The 14,971-nt window shown below is 39.6% G+C and overlaps 1 protein-coding gene across 8 annotated transcripts in view; it reads right to left on the bottom strand.

The window, feature by feature from the left end:
• Positions 1 to 14,971, bottom strand: part of CLOCK (clock circadian regulator) — a 147,254-nt gene that overhangs the window by 103,009 nt on the left and 29,274 nt on the right. Inside the window, exon 1 of one of the 8 annotated variants that reach the window (XM_049886895.1) lies at positions 597 to 4,163. The exons of the other annotated variants lie outside the window; for them this stretch is intronic. The gene's annotated coding sequence lies outside the window, so the exon portion shown is untranslated. Of the gene's footprint in view, positions 1 to 596; positions 4,164 to 14,971 lie in introns of those variants that run through there. 8 annotated transcript variants of the gene reach the window in all.

Genomic DNA, 14,971 nt, shown 5'->3' with positions numbered 1-14,971 from the left:
ACTTTCATGTGTCACAAAATAGTATTCTTTTGAGAATTTTTTCAACAATTTAAAACAGGTTAATTCCACTCTCAGCTCGTGAGTCATACAAAAGGCAGCAGCAGGCTGGATTTGGTAGTGTGCTGACCCCTGATGGAGAGAACTGCCTGTAAGCTGAAGCTGCAGTAGGTGGCTCGCCCTTCTTTCAACATTATTTCTAAGCCTAAAATCTAACAGAAAATAATTCTTGTTCCAATTTTCAGGCATTTTCAAATCTTTTTCCTTATCTCAGAAAAAGACAAAGGTTCTAATTCTTACTTTTGAGCAGTAACAGAAGTTTTAAGACTTTTTAAAAAGAAAATACATCTGGGTTTCCATTATCTTTACCAATGGTTAATTTTTTCATTACTCATAAGAATGAAAACTCTAAGGATAAATAAAAGCTACCAAGGGAGGTGTAGATCATGCCCCAAATATTTTTATAATTCCTTGCCTTCTTCTGCTCCTTGCCCGGAGACTGCAAATCTCACCCCACTCATAATTATGTCTCCCATCCCCAAACAGATGACATACCTCTGAGATTAAAATGAAGTTTAAAGGTAACTAGTCAAACTCACCAAGTTCTAAAGATTGATCACAGAGGAATTGTAGTAATTTTCCAAAGGCATCTTACAAAGTGACAGACTCAGCTTCTGAGTTTCAGCAACTTTACAGAAAAATAAAAATTCTGTAAAACATAAGTAGCTGTGAAAATAATATTAACCAAATTCTCAGTAACATTACCTCCAACATTTTTTTCCACTTCACGTATACAGTATATATTGGGGGACTCCTATGTGTCATGAATTAGAAATGCAGAAATGAAAGTGTCAGACACCATCATCCCCTCTGAGGATGTGCAACTTCACAGTGTACTGGGCAACTCCAAATGTGATGGAGGGCTTGAAGGACCATATCAGTGCAAAGGGAAAGCACGATAGAAATACAAATCAGTTCGGTGAGAGTTGGTTAGGAAAGGCCTCCTAAAGGAGGATCATTTAATGTAAGCACAAGTATAAACTGGCCGAATAAAGTGAGGAGAAAAGGAGAAAAAGACCATGTCTCATCCAGAGGGAATGCATGCCCAAAGGCCCAGACATAGGACAGGATACGGCATTTGTATGTGAATGAAAGAAGTCCAGCGTGGCTGCTCAGAGAAAGGGGATGAGAAGGTCATCCCTGGAGATGAGATGGACAAGGGAGGAAAGCAAGAGGTGGAACAATTTTCCCTAAGTCACACAAGGCTAAAAGGCCAAGCCCATTTTGCACCTTCACCACTTGATTGAAATATACTAGCCATTCTGAAGGTCTCCTCAGTGCCCAGCCTCAAAGGTCTGAGAGGAGCACTGTTGGGAAGGAAGCCGAGACAAAGTCCCTGTAGGGAATGATCTTTTCAGGGGGGCTTTTGCAAGGGCTTGAGAGAGAACTTCCTATGGCCACTAGCTAACTTCCCTATGGATAGATGGATTGATCAACTAACCATCAAGTGCCCAGACTGCAGAATGATGAGGAAGAAGTCAGTCTCAGCATCATCCTCAATTACTAGCCAATCATTACCAAGCACTCACTATGTATGAAGCCCTGTTCTAAGTGCTTTACATGTATTAACTAATTTAATCCTCACAATATACCTATTATGTAGGTACTTTTATTATTCTATTTTCATTTAAATTAGATTCTAATGAAATAGTGCAATCATGGCCATTACCGCCATTGAGTTAGTCCCTGACTCATAGTGACCCCGTGCACACTGGAATGAAATGCTAACTAACCCTGTGCCATCCCCATGGTCAGTTCCGGATCAGACCTGTTGTGATCCACAGGGTTTTTGTTGACTGATTTTTGGAATTAGATCACCAGGCCTTTCTTTCTAGTCCATGTTAGTCTGGAAACACTGCCAAAACCTGCTCAGCATCACATCAACAGGCAAGCCTCTAGCGACAGACGGGGTGGTGGCTGCACATGAGGGACACTGGCTGGGAATCCAACTTGGGTCTCCCGCATGGAAGGCAAAAATTCTACCACTGAGCCACCACTGTCTCCTCACGGCCATTGATTTTCTTTTATTAACAGTTAATATAAAAATTATCAGAAATGTCACCACTTACTTCCCCAATATTAAAAACATTTTAATCACCCTTCTATTTGAAAAGTACTATTTTAAATATCAATTAACAAAAACAAAAGGCTTTGCAGGATTAATTTTTTTTTTCTTTTTTAGTGAACAGTTCTATTCTTTAAAAAAGAGCTGGCGATGATTGCACCTTGTGAATATAGTTAATGCCATTGAATTGTACATGTGAAAATAGTTAAAATGGCAAATTTTATGTTATATACACTTTACCACACACATACACAAATCCCATGAAAAGCCTCCGCTTTATAGTCAAAGGATGAGGAAAGAGGCAACTCAGCCATACAGAGAACTTTTTAGAAAATAACCATTCTACTCTGGTCAAACACCACAGGAAAAACTGTGGCCATATTCCCATTCCCAATCGCACCAGCAAAGGCCAAATGGGAAGTCTAGACCCTCACCAGGCTGTAGCAAAGAGCACCCAATCCCTACGCTAGGGTGGTGTTAGAGAAGGCCAGTGGAGACCAGGGATATTCATCCCCACTAGGTGGTAACCAGGCCTCTCCCCTCCCCCATCATCACAGTGTCAGTGGAGAGCCTGGACTTCATCCCCAACTGACAGTAAAGAGGTACCCCACCCTCTCTCTACTAGGATAGCCCTAGTGGAGACTCAAAACATCTACAAAGACCCAGAGGTAACGAGGCCATGGCCCTGCAGTTTTAGTGAATTCCACGTGAGGAATAGCAATAAGGCACTGCTGTCCTTCCCAGGCAGGGTTGTATCAGTAGAAGGCTGACTGGAGAGCTGGAACACCAACTCTGCCCAGGAGTAATGGAAAGTTTCTCCACCCCCCATGACAACAGAGGCTGAGTAAGGAACCTGGACTTCAGCCCCACCAGGCAGAAACAAGGTAGCGCTCCCCTGTTCTACTTGCCCTGCCTGAATAACGTCAGAGGAGGTCTGCCAAAATAGAATATTTAAATAAGATCCAGAGTCTCATAATACTCAAAATATCCAAGTTGCCATGGAAAGTTACTAATCATACCAAGAACCAAGAAAATCACAATTTGAATGAGAAAAAACAAGCAACAGATGCCAACACCAAGATGACGCGTTAGAATTACCTGACAAGGATTTCAAAGCAGCCACTGTAACAATGCTTCAACAAGCAATTACAAACATGACTGAAACAAATAAAAATTTAGAAAATTTCAGAAGAGAAAGTCTCAGCAAAGAAATAGAAGATATAAAGAAGAATCAAATGGAAATTTTAGAACTTAAAAACACAAATAACTCAAAAACAAAACTCAATGGATGGGTTCAACATGAAAATGGAGGAGTAAAAGAAAATTCACTGAACCTGAAGATGAGAGAACAATAGAAATTATCCAATCCAAACAAAAAAGAGAAAATAGGCTAAACAAAAGTGAACAGAGCCACAGAGACCTATCGCACTGTAACAGAAGATGTAACGCTCATCTCATACAATGATAGGAGAAATACAGTGGGGTTGAAAAAGTTCTTGAAGAAACAAAATGGGAAAAAATTCCCCAAATTTGGCCAAAGCCATAAACCTACATATTCAAGAATGTGAGAAAACCCAAAACAGAATAAGCCCAAAGAAATCCATGCCAAGGCATATCATATTTAAACTTCTGAAAACTAAAGACAAAGAGAAAATCTTGAAAGCAGCAAAAGAAAAATGATAGCTTACATATTAAGAGAAAACAATTCAAATGATGGTGGATTTCCCATCAAAAACTATGAAGACCAGAAAAAAGGGGCGTAGCCATTTTTCAGGGGTTGGAAAAAAAAAATACTGTCAATCCAAGAACCCTGTATCCAGACAAAATATTCTTCAGAAATGAACAGGAAATCATGTATTCTCTTAGTAGAGAATCTGTTGCCAGCAGACTTACCCTGAAAACACCGCTGAAGGAAGTTCTTGAAACAGAAAGAAAACTATAAAGGAAGAATGAAACATCAGGGAGAACAACACAGGGTAAAAATATAGGTAAAAACAACAGACTTCCCTTCACCTCTTAATTTTTCCATATTATTTTCTGATGGTTGAAAGAAAAATTATAATATGATGTTGAAGGCAATTCATGTAGAGAAAACATTGAAGGCAATTATATCAGAAATGGGGATGAGTAAAAGCACTTAAAAGGAAGTAAATTTTCTACACTTCAAACTGGTAAGATGGTAAAAAACACCACTGAACTGTCATAAGTTATAAATAATGTGATACCTAGAAGCACCATGAAAATGCTATTCAAAGAGATACACATAAAACATTATAGACAAATCAGGATACAATCTTAAAAACTGCCCACAGAAAGGCAAGAAAATGAAAATAGACAATAAACAGAGAGAACAAACAGAAAACAAAAGATAAAATAGAAGACTTAAGCCCTAACATGTTAGTAACTACATTAAATGTAAATGGTCTAAATATACCAATTAGAAGACAGAGATGAATAAGGAAGACCAAAGAAGAACTGACACCTTTGAATTGTGGTGCTGGCAAATAATTGAATATACCATGGGCTGCCAAAAGAACAAATCTGTTTTGGAAGAAGTACAACCAGAATATTCCTTAGAAGCAAGGATGGCAAGACTACGTCTCACATACTTTGGACATGTTATCAGGAGGGATCAGTTCCTGGAGAAGGACATCATGCTTGGTAGAGGACAAGTGAAAAAGAGAAAGACCCTTGATAAGATGGACTGACACAATGGCAGCAACAATGGGCACAAGCATAACAATGATTGTGCGGATGGCACAAGACTGGGCAGTGCTTCATTCTGTTATACATAGGTTTGCTGTGAGCTGGAACCAACTCGATGGCACCTAACAACAACATATTCTGTTTACAAGAAACTCACTTCAAATACACCAATATAGGCAGGCTGAAAGAAAGGAAAACAGAAACTATCACTACAGACCCCGCACAGACCCTGCAGATACCAAAATAACAATAAAGGAATCCCATAAACAAACTACAGGCATCCCAGAGCAGCATAAACGGTTAAGTGCTTGACTACTAATTGAAAGGCTGGAGGCTCAAACCCACCCATAGGCACCTTGGAAGGCCGGCCTAGTGACCTGCTTCCAAAAGGTCACAGCCTTTGAAAATGCTATGGAGCAACTCTACTCTGCACGCCTGGGGTGACCATGAGTCAGAATCAACTCCAAGGCAACTAACAACAACATGAACTATACACACATAAATTAGGCATCTTAGATGAAAAACACAAACTATTTCTGCTGACCCAATATAAAATACATCACTTGAATAGCTCCGTAACCATTAAGGAAAATGAATTTGAGATTTTAAAACTCCCAAAAAAGAAATCTCCAGATTCAGATGGTTTCACTGAAGAATTTTATCAAACATTTAAAGAAGAAATAGCATGAATTTTACACAGTTTCTTCCAGAAAATAGAAAAGTGAACACTTCCAGTATTACCTGGCAGCACATCAGATAAAGACAAAAAAAAAAAAAAACCCAAAACTAAAAATCAATATCCCTCACAAACATAGACACAAAATAGCAAATAGAATTTGGCAATATATACATATATAAAAATAATATACGATCAAATAGGGTTATTCTAGAGAAGCAAACCCGCTAACCTGCTGCCATCGAGTTGAGAAGCAAGGCAGGGTCAATATTAAAAAATCATCAATATAATCCTACCACATTAACAGGCTAAAGAAGAAAAATCGTATCAAGTGATGCAAAAAACATTTAACAAAATTCAACAACTATTCATGACAAAAACTCTCAGAAAACTAGGAACAGAGGGAAACTTCCTCAACTAGATAAAGAACACCTACAAAAAAAATTACAGCTAAGATTGTACATAATGATGAAATACTGAATGCTTTCCCCAACACTGGAAAATAAGGCAAAGATGTCCACTCTCACCACTGCTATTCAACAAAGTGCTAGCCAGTGAAATAAAGCAAGAAGCACAAATAAAAGGGACACAAAACAGAAAAAAGAAATAAAAACATCCTTATTTGCAGATGCCATAATGGTCTTAGTAGATCTAAAAAAACCTAAAATAAAACAAAAAACCCCTAGAATAAGTGAGATTCAGCAACATCCCAGTACGTGAAGTCAATATACAAAATCAACTGCATTTCTATATATTAGCAACAAATGCATGGGAGTCAAAACTAAAAATACAATACCATTTATAATTGCTTAAAAAGTGAAATACATCTAACAAACATGCACAGGACTTGTATGCTGAACACTTTTACAAAACACTAATGAAAGAAATAAAAATATAGGTTTAATGCAATTCCTATCTGTAAAAATGGTATGGGGGCATTGTCTGACCTCCTCTAACTTCACCAGGGGGAAGGAAAATCAAGATCAACAGCCCAAGGCTGACTCCTATGAAGTGGAGGTCAGACATGCCTCCTCTCTCCACCATCTTTACCAATTCTGACATCAACTGTGTCTTCCATGGCACTCACTACTTCTCTGCTAGGTTCGATAATTCATTACAACGGCCACACAGAACTCACAGACAATACTCACGATTATGGGGTTTATTTGGGAAGTAACAGATTACAATTCAGTTTCTGGAATGCTCAGGATACAGTTCTTCCAGTGGGACAGCCTCTTCCCAGATGTACTTGCAGGCACGCCTCTCTGGCCCTCAGCCTCTGCCCTGCTCCAGCAAGTGTTGCAAAGCTCTTTAGGCTCTGCCAGTAAGTGCCCAGAAGCACTCTACTCCACCAACAAAGATACTCAGCTTTCTTGTTCAGCCCACCATGCAGTCTACTGCCATCGTTTTTTTGGCGTGGCTTCTCAAGCTCTCCCTGTCTCTCTCGCTCTCTGTCTCCTAGTTCCAGGAGTTTCTCAGAGCAGAAATCCAAAGGATGCACTCTCCCCTCCCAGCTGTTCTTCCTTTTTGGTGGTGGGATTCTCTCTCTCCCTGCCTCTGGCATGGCTCATTTCAAGCCCAGCAGGATGGCAAAACCTTGGTGGGCCACAATTACCCTATTTGTGAAGTCCCACAGAGCTTTAATTCCTAAGAGGAATTCGGAATATTTCTTTTTTCAATTATACTATTTCTTTTGCTTAAAACGTTGACTATAGGCATTCATCGTGCCCAGGCTTCAAAGAACTATGCCAGTAAGCCATAAAAATCAGTTCCAGATGCCTCTGAAGAACTGAATCCCAGGTCATTGGTGAGAAACCCTGTTTTGATGAATATCCCTCTATCCAACCATATATTCTGTCCCCAACCCTCCAAGACCTTTTCAGATTCACTCCCATGCCTATTCCCCTGGCTCTTCTGGTACTTATTAGTCGAGCCCTACAATTCTTTTTGCATACAGGCTAGTTCTTCCCTGAGCAGGACTTGTAATTCCCCTCGTGGGCTGTGTTGAGACCTGACTGTAATAAGGTCCTAACTTAGACACAGGAGATCTGTCAAGGCTGAACATTCAGTCTCCACAATTCTGTCAGGATATCCTAACAATCAGATCCAAGGTCAATTTTTTTTTTTAACTGAGCAGTTACTCTATATTATAAGCTTTATACGCATTGCCTCGCTTTTTTTTCTTTATTGTGCTTTACGTAAAAGTTTACAGAGAAAATTGGTTTCTCATCAAAAAATTTATACACAAATTGTTTCGTGACATTGGTTGCAATTCCCGCTACTGTATCAGCACCCTCCCCCTTTCCCTTTCCCGCCTGGGTTTCCGGGTTCCATTTGTCCAGTTCCTGTCCCTTCCCGCCTTCTCATCTTTCCAAGGTCAATTTTAAACCCAGCCTCCCTGAGGCAACAGGATAACGGTCTCCTGTACTGCAGTCACAGAAGCCCCATAGTTTCCAGAGTGTGTCTTACTGGCAATTAGCTGTCTTAAATGTAACACTTTTTTCCCCAAACCACCAAATGCAATCACCTCATGCCACAATGCTTAAATGTATCGATGCCTCCACAATTATCAAGTAAGGCATTTGTGTTTTGTCTTTTTGGTTTTTTGTCTCTACATCTTGCATTGGATAAGAAGCCCTGGTGGTACAGTGTTTGGGCGCTCTATTGCTAATGCAAGCTAACTGAAAGGTTGTCAGTATGAACCCACCAGCCACTCCATGGGAGAAAGATGTCGCATTTTGCTTCTGTAAAGATTTACAGCCTTGGAAACCCTACGGAGCAGTTCTACTCTGTCCTACAGGGTCACTATGAGTCTAATTAAATACAGATGAAAGCTCTGGATGGGTGATGCCACTACATCCAGGGGTCACCACCACTCCATTTACTACCAACAATAAAAAATATATATATATATATATATAGGTTCCCTAAAGAAGCCCTGGTGTCACAGTGGTTAAAGTGCTCAACTGCTAACACAAAGGTAGGTAGTTCAAATCCATGAGCAATTCCATGGGAGAAGGATGTGGCAGTCTGCTTCTGTAAAGATTATAGTCTTCGAAACCCTATGAGGCAGTTCTACTGTGTCTCACAGAGTGCTGAGTCAGAATCAGTCAAAAGCAATGGGTTTGGTTTTTGTTTTTTTTAATAGGTTCGCTTTGTGCAGACTGGATTGGTGGGCAATTCGACTGCAAAAATTCCGTTCTAAAGATCTGCTTTTCTGGTACCAATTGTCTCAGCCTAAAGTCCCCTAGAAAACAAAACCTGAGGCTTTACTAAAAAAACCAAAACCAAACCCACTGTGTCGAGTCAATTCCAACTCATAGTGACCCTATAGAACAGAGCAGAACTGCCCCATAGAGTTTTCAAGGAGCGTCTGGTGGATTTGAACTGCCGACCTCTTGGTTAGCAGCCCTAGCACTTAACCACTATGCCACCAGGGTTTCTGACGCTTTACTAAAAAAAAAAAACAAAAAAAGGAGGAGCTAATGCTTTACTAGGAGGAGAGGTTGGCCATCTCAGAGCAGCAAGATTAAACGTAAAAGGAAGTGAAACGGGAGGTGAAACATATAAACGGTATTGTGTTATCGTCCTGCCTACAGCTTCACGAGAAATCTCAGAGAATTTCTCAGTTACATTCGATGTCTCCAGACAAGACCTATGGAAATACTGTGCCTTGGAGCACAGTATTGGGGTGCAGGGGAGGGTAGAAAAAGGCAGAGAATTTATCTGCTGGCTCCTTCCTGTTTTAAGTCACTCACTGATTAAAGTTTACCCACTGCAGTGTTAATTTTCCTGTAATTCCATATTTTGATACATGTGGCAGCCCCACTGGAAGTTAGGTCCCACAGCCCATGGTCTGGTGCTTTATCTGAGTTTGGAAGTAGTAGGAAAAACCAGAGCTCTGTGGTGCCAGTGAAGCCCCACATGCCAAGGCAATTTTGATGGAAGCCATGTGGAGGTTGACCTTTACCCTAGAAGAAGCCACGGTAGCCAGCAGTGGTAGAAGATGAGACACTAGCAGCTACAGTGGTGGGGCTTCTTCACTGTGCAGATGGCAGATTGGGATGAGCAAATCTAGCAAGGCACATAAACTGGGTTAAGTTCAGCTACTGATATAGAGGATATGAAGATCTCTGATCTATTTCCTTCAGAACATAAACACACATAACTAAGAAGCTGGGTGACACAGCTAGGTAGGCATCGATATCTTACTAATCCAGAGTTTCAAATATATGCTTTAACATGAGTATATACATATGTTTTTGTTCCCCCCCTCACCCCCACCACCACTCTGTAACACACAGGGGCACCATGAGTCAGAATCAACTTGATGGAAACGGGTTTGGTTTTTTTGTTTATTTGTTTGTTTGCTTGGTAGTAGAAGTCTCGCTTCCCATGAGACAGACCCAGGTTCGGTTCCCAGCCAATGCACCTCATTAGCAGCCACCACCTGTCTGACAGTGGAGGTTTTCTTGCTACCCTGATGCTGGACAGACTACGCTCCCAGGCTAAGACATTCTAGGAAGAAAAGCCTGGAAATCTACTTCTAAAAATCAGCCAATGAAAACTATACGGATCACAAAGGTCCAACCTAGAACTGATCATGGAGATGGCACCGGGCCAGGCAGCATCTGGCTGTGTTGTGCATGGGATCGCTATGAGTCAGGGGCCAACTGAACAGCGGCTAACAACCAACAACAGTCTTTTGAAAATGCTAAAAAACTAGTTGCTTCATGGTGACCCCATATGCATCACAGTTGAACTGTGCTCCTTAGAGTTTTCAATGGCTGATTTTTCAGAAGTAGGTCACCAGGCCTTTCCAAGGCGCCTCTGGGTGGACTTGAACCTCTAACCTTTCAGTTAGCAGCCATATGCAATAACCACTGTACCACTCAGGGACTCCTTTTTAAGTGCCAGAAAGGTCCTATTCTAATGAAACAAAACGAGGTGATCTTAAATTCACACAAATCTTAGATACAACTTAAATTCTTTCTCCCTTACAACTTTTCCAATACTATGTTGGAATTCACTTTTATAATTCTTCTTCCTATCTTCTGTCTCCAGACCCAGCCCCCTTAAATTCATCCCATTAATTCCTTAAAATCAGAGGAGACCAACATTCCTACTTGATCATGTTACTCCCTTCCTTGAGATATAAAATTGCTCCCTATCACAATTCCTTTGTGTGATTCTTGATTTGGTCCCTGAGGTTCAGCCTTCTCTCTTTCTAATGAAGTCTCTGACGCTCCAACCATTTCCATCTACTTGCTGTTCTCTTTCTTTTCTTCATACCTCCAGGTCTATGCTCACATACAAGGTGGTGGGGAGAAGTATTCTCTGAAAAAGCTGCAATCTTAAATCTGGTAAAATGATTCCTTTTATAAATGTACTAGAAAATCTAACTTTTTAAATGGAATTACAGTAAATTGTACTCCAGACTTCTCATATAACTTCTTGGAAGATGATACAATACGCTGGGCTATACAAAAAATTAAAACAAAAACCAAATGATGATGCAACAGTGACCATTTATTTCAATACTGTGTCCTTCTCCTAGACGAGTCCATCATTCTTCCACTCATATTATTTCAGAATAGACAGAAATAATTCGTAAGTAACAATGAAATAAATCTCAGAATGATGAAATAGCAAAAATTTAAAGATGGACCCATGTATTTGCTTTAAAGTAGAATGAGTTTTAATTAAAAAAAAAAAAAAAATTTGTCCTTTTTTTTTCAATCAACCCAAATCCTTCGCTGTCGAGTCAATTCCGACTCATAGCGATCCTATAAAGAGTACAACTGCCCCATAGGGTTTCCAAGGATCGGCTGGTAGATTCAAACTGCCAACCTTCTGTTAGCAGCTGAGCTCTTAACCACGGAGTTACCAGGGCTCCATCTTTCTTCTCTGGAAGACCTTGGTTTTTTTTGCTATTGTGTGCCATCAAGTTGATTCCAACTCATAGTGACCCTATATGACAGAGGAGATATGCTAGATCACTAAGTCTTTTCTCCAGTGGAACTGCTGATGGGTTCAAATCACTGACCTTTTGGTTAACCACCATGTCACCAGGGTTCCTCTAAGAAAGAGTAAGTAATGAAATACTAGGTCTTACAAATAGTTAGAACTGCTTAAAAAACAACAAAACTCAATCCAAAGGATACTGATGATATACCAAGATTTAACTACAAATTGGCAAGTAAAAGGTAATTAACAAAGCTTTAAAAGCTAGTTCTTCAAAAAAGAATTTCAGCTAATAAGAACAAAAGAAATGACATAAATGTACGGACATCAAACATCAACGCATGCTGGAATCATTAGGAGGAAAACTGATGGGGAACTTGGTGTCACTACCTGATTTCACTGATCAATCTTAGAATCTCTAAAAGTGAGACAAGAAGATATTATTTACCCCTTCATGTAATGAAATATGTACCACACAGTTGTTGTTAGTTGCTGTTGAGTCGACTCCAAGTCATGGTGACCTAAAGTATAAGAGAACAAAACATTCAGTCTCGGGCTATCTTCATGATAGCTGGTATGTTTGAGCCCGCTGTTGCGATTATTGTGCACTGCCTTCCAACATAGGAGGCTCATCTTCCAGCACTATACTGGGCAACATTCTATTGTGATCCATAAAGTTTTCACTGGCTCATTTTCACAAGCATATTGCCAGGCCTCTCTTCCTAATCTGTCTTAGTCTAGAAGCTCCATTGATACCTGTCCACCATGGGTGAACCTGCTGGTATTTGAAATACTGGTGGCATAGCTTCCAGCAGCACAGCAACATACAGCCATCACAGTATGACAAAATGACAGATGCATGATAGGTAGTATATAGTACTACATATAAAATATTTTTCAGATATTGAACCAGAATCTATTAAGCCCTGGTGGTGTAGTGGTTAAGTGCTACGGCTGCTAACCAAAAGGTCAGCAGTTCAAATCCACCAGGTGCTCCTATGGCGCAGTTCTACTCTGTACTACAGAGTCACTGTGAGTTGGAATCGACTCAATATTTTGGTATTAAACCTTTAGGTGATGCATTCTCAATGAGGGCAGTGTCATATCCAAGGGGGCAAAAAAAAAAAAAATCTTAAATTGTAAATTACAATGGTATATGGCCCTCCAAAGTCTCCCAGTATTTCAGTGGTATTAAAATTTTATGGGGTGGGGGGAAGATGATAAGAAAAAAATTGTCTAAAAAGCTCCTAAAGGGGGCAATGACTGGGGGGGTGGGGAGAAAGGTTGGAAAATTCTACTTTAGATCAAACTTCCAATTCTCATGAAATAAGGAGAGGAATACATAAAAGGATATCTGGAGAAAGCAAACAAATCTGGAATATGAAGCGTTCTATAGGACAAGTGACCCAGTTTTTTCAACAAGTCAATGTCCTGGAGATAAAAACAGAGGAGGGCAGGAGCCAACTGTTCTAAATTATAAAAAGATTCAGGGGTCCTTACTTTTAAAAAATATACATTGAAATATTTACAGACAAATAATACAATATATGGTATATGCTTCAAAATAATATCAAAGGAGGGTAAGTAGGTGGGGATATAGATGAAATAAGACATGTCCTGAATTGATAGTTATTGATGTTGGGTGATGGGTAAATAGGAGTTCGTTATACTATTGTGTACACTATTTATATGTTTAAAATATTCCATAAAACAAAAGCCATGTGTTATTTTGGGCAAACTTTGCCTTAAGACAATTAGACAGCAGAAGTATATAACATATAGCTTGTTCACACATTTTCTATCAAAGGTGATCTACCAACTGATGTCACTTCTCTTCCAAGTACACTGTACCCTTAAAAAAAAATCAACAAACCTAACAACCAAATGGGATGCACGTACCCTTCTGAATCTTGATTCAAACAAACCAATAGCAAAAAGGCATTTTTGAGAGAACTGGAAAAATCTCAATATGAACTCGGTAGGCATTGTATGATATTACGGAGTCACTGTAAATTTTGTCAGGTGTGGTAACTATGTTGAAGTTGTGTAAGAAAATATCCTTATTTTTTAAGGAAACATATGCAGGTATTTAGGGATGAAATGACAATTTTTTTCACATCCTCTTTTTCTTGTTTTAAACCTGGAGCCAGAAAGATAAGATGATAACCACTCATGTTTGCCCCCCTCCTTTCAGAAAGCCTACTGGTAAAATAGCTCAGAAATACAAAAAAGGAATAAACTGATAAAATAAAAAGAATGGAGGAGAAGGTTATGAAAGGTTCTGGAGGACAAAAAGCACATGCAAGTGTGTTAACAGGTTAAACAGAACTAAAGAAAGCACACACATGAAGGACTACAGTGGAGGACTGAGTCAATCTCCCTGAGGCTCCAGACTCAGAGTTGGCAGGTGCAGAGGCTGAACATAGGGGACTTAGGGAAAAGCTTCACCTCTCCTTTCCTCCCATTCCTTCCCTGGCAAAGGATACCGAGAACTTCAACATTCTTTTCTACAGAAATTTTAAACTGCCCGCAATTAAAATGAGTCTGGTATGGAATCCATCGCAGTCTAGCAATTGGAAAGCTCCTGTGCCTAACAACAGGTCCCCTGTACTTCTGCCCTAAACCTAAACTTGCCAGCAGACAAGAGGTTGCACTTAACGAACATCAAATAGTTACCAACAAGCCCGTTCATTCAGAGCTAGCAATGAGAAAGCAAATGTACGCATACAACAAGAAAGGGACATTTCTATCCATTTTCTTTGGCAGAAGTTTTGCTTAGGGCTTGTGCTAATTTTTTTTTTTTTTTAATTATCAAAACATTTTTTAATGGGAGCAACTCTATCTAGGTCTGCTCTTTGCCCACATACAGTGAAGATGGATTCTTCTTGACAAATCTCCTTACTTATCTGGCCATTGTTCTGAATCCATCTCTTAGATTTGAGACTGAAGTTTTATATAACTCAAAAGTTTTTAATACATTTGGAGGGAAAAACATATATTTTAAAAGTTCTTAAAGGGGAGAGCACCAATTTATGCTGAATAGCCATGCACATTTACCTTTCTTTAAGAGTACTGCAGGTTCTAGCGAATGGTGGAGATATTTCCAATGATGACATTTTATATATTTTGAGGATACTGCTGCTTATAACTGCTAATATTAAATATTTTCATTGTTAGGTGCCATCAACTTGGTTTCAACTCAGTGACCACGTGGGACAGAGCAGAACTGCCCCAGAAGGTTTTCTAGGCTGTAATTTTTGCAAAAGCAGATAGACACATCTTTCTCCTGCAGAGTGGCTGGGTGGTTTGAACTGTCAACCTTTCAGTCAGTTAGCAGCCAAGCACTTAACCGTTGTACCACCAAGACTCCTTAAGGATTTTTTAGATTTAAAAATTAAGTTTTTAACATATACTTTAAATGTCTTCTTATGGCTTAGTTAAATAAAATGGGTTTCACCAAAACCAAAACTAAGGTTGTCAGAGCATTAATTTTCCAATGTGCT

This window comes from Elephas maximus, chromosome 5 (assembly GCF_024166365.1).
Source record: "Elephas maximus indicus isolate mEleMax1 chromosome 5, mEleMax1 primary haplotype, whole genome shotgun sequence".
Classification (NCBI taxonomy): domain Eukaryota; kingdom Metazoa; phylum Chordata; class Mammalia; order Proboscidea; family Elephantidae; genus Elephas; species Elephas maximus.
Note: the sequence above shows the minus strand (reverse complement) of the source record. Positions and strands in the feature narration are given on the sequence as shown.